The sequence below is a fragment of the Oncorhynchus keta genome, unplaced genomic scaffold, assembly GCF_023373465.1.
Source record: "Oncorhynchus keta strain PuntledgeMale-10-30-2019 unplaced genomic scaffold, Oket_V2 Un_contig_20523_pilon_pilon, whole genome shotgun sequence".
Classification (NCBI taxonomy): Eukaryota; Metazoa; Chordata; class Actinopteri; order Salmoniformes; family Salmonidae; genus Oncorhynchus; species Oncorhynchus keta.
In genome coordinates this window covers 64,441-70,396 of record NW_026282055.1, presented here as the reverse complement: position 1 = coordinate 70,396, position 5,956 = coordinate 64,441, and positions in this window count along the sequence as shown.

The following is a 5,956-nucleotide window of genomic DNA, read 5'->3' as shown; positions in this document are numbered from 1 at the left end:
CAACGCTCTAACCACTAGGCTACCTGCCCAACGCTCTAACCACTAGGCTACCTGCCCAACGCTCTAACCACCAGGCTACCTGCCAACGCTCTAACCACCAGGCTACCTGCCAACGCTCTAACCACTAGGCTACCTGCCAACGCTCTAACCACCAGGCTACCTGCCAACGCTCTAACCACAATGCTACCTGCCAACGCTCGAACCACTAGGCTACCTGCCAACGCTCTAACCACCAGGCTACCTGCCCAACGCTCTAACCACTAGGCTACCTGCCAACGCTCTAACCACCAGGCTACCTGCCCAACGCTCTAACCACTAGGCTACCTGCCCAACGCTCTAACCACCAGGCTACCTGCCAACGCTCTAACCACTAGGCTACCTGCCAACGCTCTAACCACTAGGCTACCTGCCCAACGCTCTAACCACCAGGCTACCTGCCCAACGCTCTAACCACCAGGCTACCTGCCCAACGCTCTAACCACCAGGCTACCTGCCAACGCTCTAACCACCAGGCTACCTGCCCAACGCTCTAACCACCAGGCTACCTGCCAACGCTCTAACCACCAGGCTACCTGCCAACGCTCTAACCACTAGGCTACCTGCCAACGCTCTAACCACCAGGCTACCTGCCCAACGCTCTAACCACTAGGCTACCTGCCAACGCTCTAACCACTAGGCTACCTGCCAACGCTCTAACCACCAGGCTACCTGCCAACGCTCTAACCACTAGGCTACCTGCCCAACGCTCTAACCACTAGGCTACCTGCCAACGCTCTAACCACTAGGCTACCTGCCAACGCTCTAACCACCAGGCTACCTGCCAACGCTCTAACCACTAGGCTACCTGCCAACGCTCTAACCACTAGGCTACCTGCCAACGCTCTAACCACCAGGCTACCTGCCCAACGCTCTAACCACCAGGCTACTTGCCAACGCTCTAACCACTAGGCTACCTGCCAACGCTCTAACCACTAGGCTACCTGCCAACGCTCTAACCACCAGGCTACCTGCCCAACGCTCTAACCACCAGGCTACCTGCCAACGCTCTAACCACCAGGCTACCTGCCCAACGCTCTAACCACCAGGCTACCTGCCCAACGCTCTAACCACTAGGCTACCTGCCAACGCTCTAACCACTAGGCTACCTGCCCAACGCTCTAACCACTAGGCTACCTGCCAACGCTCTAACCACTAGGCTACCTGCCAACGCTCTAACCACCAGGCTACCTGCCGCCCCGTCTTATGAGAGACCGCCAGTGTTTATATTAGAGAATGTGGTGCATTTAAGGAGTGACACATTTTAGTTGATCATGTTGTGAAAGGGAAGTTGTTTTTTGTTGGTTTTGAGCAAACTTGTCCTACTAAAACATACAATATATTTGTTGTCTTCAGGAAGAAGGTTCTACAGGCATTCGTTATTTCCATGTATATTTCGAGGTTGGACATTAGCACGTTTGGCACACTGAGTGGCGTCACCTCGTTAGTGAGTGTGTGTTACATGTTTGCTGACACAGGTGATATTTAAGAGAGTCTGGCCCACTGCTCCTGTTGAGTGATGTGGATGGTTAACACCTTTTAGTTGATTTTGCTTGATTTAAAGAAAACAATCCTCTATCCAATATTCTGTTTTCGTGTGACTCCACTTGTTGGTCGTTGATGGGGAAACTAAGCTCTCCTGAAGCATTGATCGTACAGACAATTTTATCGAAAAAATAGGTTAATCACTCGAGGATTTCATCATACACTAGTGACACCTGCTGGTCCAAATAATAATAACAGCCAAATGATTATAGATGACTTCGATATACGCCGTAGCTCGTGCACAGGGTCGCCTTGTCTTCTACCAAAACCAACACCAAACCAATCAGGTGGTTGTTCGATGATAGTAAGCTTTGGACGCCATTGACGTGCTTCTGATGAAGAGGGAAAAGCGTTGGCATACTGCTTCGAATAAACTTCTTAGTGATGTCGCCGCCTTGGAGCTTCTCTGATGTCAAAGTCAACATCACTACTTTGTGTCTTACTTCCTGTCTTTCAGTTTGGTGTTTGGTCCTCATACTGGGCCCTCATAGTGGGTCCTCATACTGGGCCCTCATAGTGGGTCCTCATACTGGGCCCTCATAGTGGGTCCTCATACTGGGCCCTCATAGTGGGTCCTCATACTGGGCCCTCATAGTGGGTCCTCATACTGGGCCCTCAAAGTGGGTCCTCATAGTGGGACCTCATAGTGGGCCCTCATACTGGGCCCTCAGACTGTGCCATCATACTGGGCCCTCATACTGGGTCTTCAAACTGGGCCCTCATAGTGGGCCATCATAGTGGGACCTCATACTGGACCCTCATAGTGGGTCTTCATACTGGACCCTCATAGTGGGTCTTCATACTGGGCCCTCATACTGGGCCCTCACAGTGGGCCCTCATACTGGACCCTCATAGTGGATCCTCATAGTGGGTCTTCATACTGGGCCCTCATACTGGGCCCTCATAGTGGGCCCTCATACTGGGCCCTCATAGTGGGACCTCATAGTGGGCCCACATTGTGGGTCCTCATAGTAGGCCCTCATAGTAGCCCCTCATAGTGGGCCCTCATAGTGGGCCCTCATAGTAGGCCCTCATAGTGGGCCCTCATATTGGGCCCTCATAGTGGACCCTCATACTGGGCCCTTATAGTGGGTCCTCATACGGGGGCCTCATAGTGGGCCCTCATAGTAGGCCCTCATAGTGGGCCCTCATAGTGGGTCCTCATACTGGGCCCTCATAGTGGGTCCTCATACTGGGCCCTCATAGTGGGTCCTCATACTGGGTCCTCATACTGGGCCCTCATAGTGGGCCCTCATAGTGGGTCCTCATACTGGGCCCTCATAGTGGGTCCTCATACTGGACCCTCATACTGGGCCCTTATAGTGGGCCCTCATAGTGGGCCCTCATACTGGGCCCTCATAGTGGGTCCTTATACTGGGCCCTCATAGTGGGTCCTCATAGTGGGCCCTCATAGTGGGCCCTCATAGTGGGTCCTCATAGTGGGACCTCATAGTGGGTCCTCATACTGGGCCCTCATAGTGGGTCCTCATACTGGGCCCTCATAGTGGGCCCTCATACTGGGCCCTCATAGTGGGTCCTCATACTGGGCCCTCATACTGGACCCTCATACTGGGCCCTCAGACTGTGCCCTCATACTGGGCCCTCAAACTGGGTCTTCATACTGGGCCCTCATAGTGGGCCATCATAGTGGGCCCTCATACTGGACCCTCATAGTGGGTCTTCATACTGGACCCTCATAGTGGGTCTTCATACTGGGCCCTCATACTGGGCCCTCATACTGGGCCCTCATAGTGGGCCCTCATACTGGACCCTCATAGTGGGTCCTCATAGTGGGCCATCATAGTGGGGGTCTTTTAGGTCCCAGTTGTTGTTAGTCAACTTGTGGGAATATCATAACCTAGAACCTTAGTGACTCCTCGTTACTTCACCATTCTGTTTCAGCAACATTTTGGGTTTCTTGTCTGGGAACAAAACGGGAAAGTTCAATGACGCCACAGATGAGCAAATATTCCAACTTATCTCTGTTTTCATGTTCGATATCAAACAGGATCATAATGTCTGTTTGCACAGAGGCTTGTTGTCTAGTTTTCAATATTCAAATAAACCTGTTAGTAACCCGTACAAAACGTCACGTGACATTCTTAAAACAACGGCATTCAATACTCAACTTTCTTCATTCTTAAAACAACGGCATTCAATACTCAACTTTCTTCATTCTTAAAACAACAGCATTCAATACTCAACTTTCTTCATTCTTAAAACAACAGCATTCAATACTCAACTTTCTTCATTCTTAAAACAACGGCATTCAATACTCAACTTTCTTCATTCTTAAAACAACAGCATTCAATACTCAACTTTCTTCATTCTTAAAACAACAGCATTCAATACTCAACTTTCTCCATTCTTAAAACAACAGCATTCAATACTCAACTTTCTCCATTCTTAAAACAACAGCATTCAATACTCAACTTTCTTCATTCTTAAAACAACAGCATTCAATACTCAACTTTCTTCATTCTTAAAACAACAGCATTCAATACTCAACTTTCTTCATTCTTAAAACAACAGCATTCAATACTCAACTTTCTTCATTCTTAAAACAACAGCATTCAATACTCAACTTTCTTCATTCTTAAAACAACAGCATTCAATACTCAACTTTCTTCATTCTTAAAACAACAGCATTCAATACTCAACTTTCTTCATTCTTAAAACAACAGCATTCAATACTCAACTTTCTTCATTCTTAAAACAACAGCATTCAATACTCAACTTTCTTCATTCTTAAAACAACAGCATTCAATACTCAACTTTCTTCATTCTTAAAACAACAGCATTCAATACTCAACTTTCTTCATTCTTAAAACAACAGCATTCAATACTCAACTTTCTTCATTCTTAAAACAACAGCATTCATTACTCAACTTTCTTCATCATTAAAGCCTGATAATGAGATGATGATCTGAATCAGCTGTCTTGGTCAAAACCAAGAATGTGCTCCTCTTTGGGTCCCCAGGACCAGGCCTGAGAAACCCTGCAGTCAATTGAATTAAAACAAAGTGGACTGGGTCCAATTGAGTTCAACTCCATAACTGCCGGTAAACCTGTCATGGCTCTGATCCAACCAGTTCCCATCACCATGACTGTCTGGTTGCGTCCCCAATGGAGCCCTATTCCTTATATAAGTCACTGTTTCTAGAAGTAGTGCACTATGTAGGGAATAGAGTTCCTTATATAAGTCACTGTTTCTAGAAGTAGTGCACTATGTAGGGAATAGAGTTCCTTATATAAGTCACTGTTTCTAGAAGTAGTGCACTATGTAGGGAATAGAGTTCCTTATATAAGTCACTGTTTCTAGAAGTAGTGCACTATGTAGGGAATAGAGTTCCTTATATAAGTCACTGTTTCTAGAAGTAGTGCACTATGTAGGGAATAGAGTTCCTTATATAAGTCACTGTTTCTAGAAGTAGTGCACTATGTAGGGAATAGAGTTCCTTATATAAGTCACTGTTTCCAGAAGTAGTGCACTATGTAGGGAATAGAGTTCCTTATATAAGTCACTGTTTCTAGAAGTAGTGCACTATGTAGGGAATAGAGTTCCTTATATACGTCACTGTTTCTAGAAGTAGTGCACTATGTAGGGAATAGAGTTCCTTATATAAGTCACTGTTTCTAGAAGTAGTGCACTATGTAGGGAATAGAGTGCCATTTTGACACTACCTCGGTTGACTTGACCCTGTTCCTGCTCCCCACTCACTCCTCCCTCTCAGTTAAACAAATAGAGACGTTCACTATCAGTTCGTTGGTCAACACCACCATGAGTGTCCTCAGCTACGTGTCCAGAGATACATATTCAGGACTTTTTAATTCCTCCTCCTCAGACTCCTCCCCTTATTCTGGACCAATCCTTGGTCTGAACTGGTTTTGATCATGTGTGTCGTCCCAGTGATTGAGAAGTGAACAATAATTTTTTTAACCCAAAGATCCTGATGAAATGTGGGATGATTCATTAAGTGGGAAGCAACCAAGTGGAGTCAGGAGGAGGAGTCAGGAGGAGGAGTCAGGTTTGACCAGGTTAGTGTTGTAACATGACTAGGGGATGGGTGAGGAGGAGGAGTCAGGCTTGACTAGGTTAGTGTTGAATAGGTTAGTGTTGCAACATGACTAGGGGATGGGTGAGGAGGAGGAGTCAGGAGGAGGAGTCAGGCTTGACTAGGTTAGTGTTGCAACATGACTAGGGGGATGGGTGAGGAGGAGGAGTCAGGCTTGACTAGGTTAGTGTTGTAACATGACTAGGGGATGGGTGAGGAGGAGGAGTCAGGCTTGACTAGGTTAGTGTTGCAACATGACTAGGGGGATGGGTGAGGAGGAGGAGTCAGGCTTGACTAGGTTAGTGTTGAATAGGTTAGTG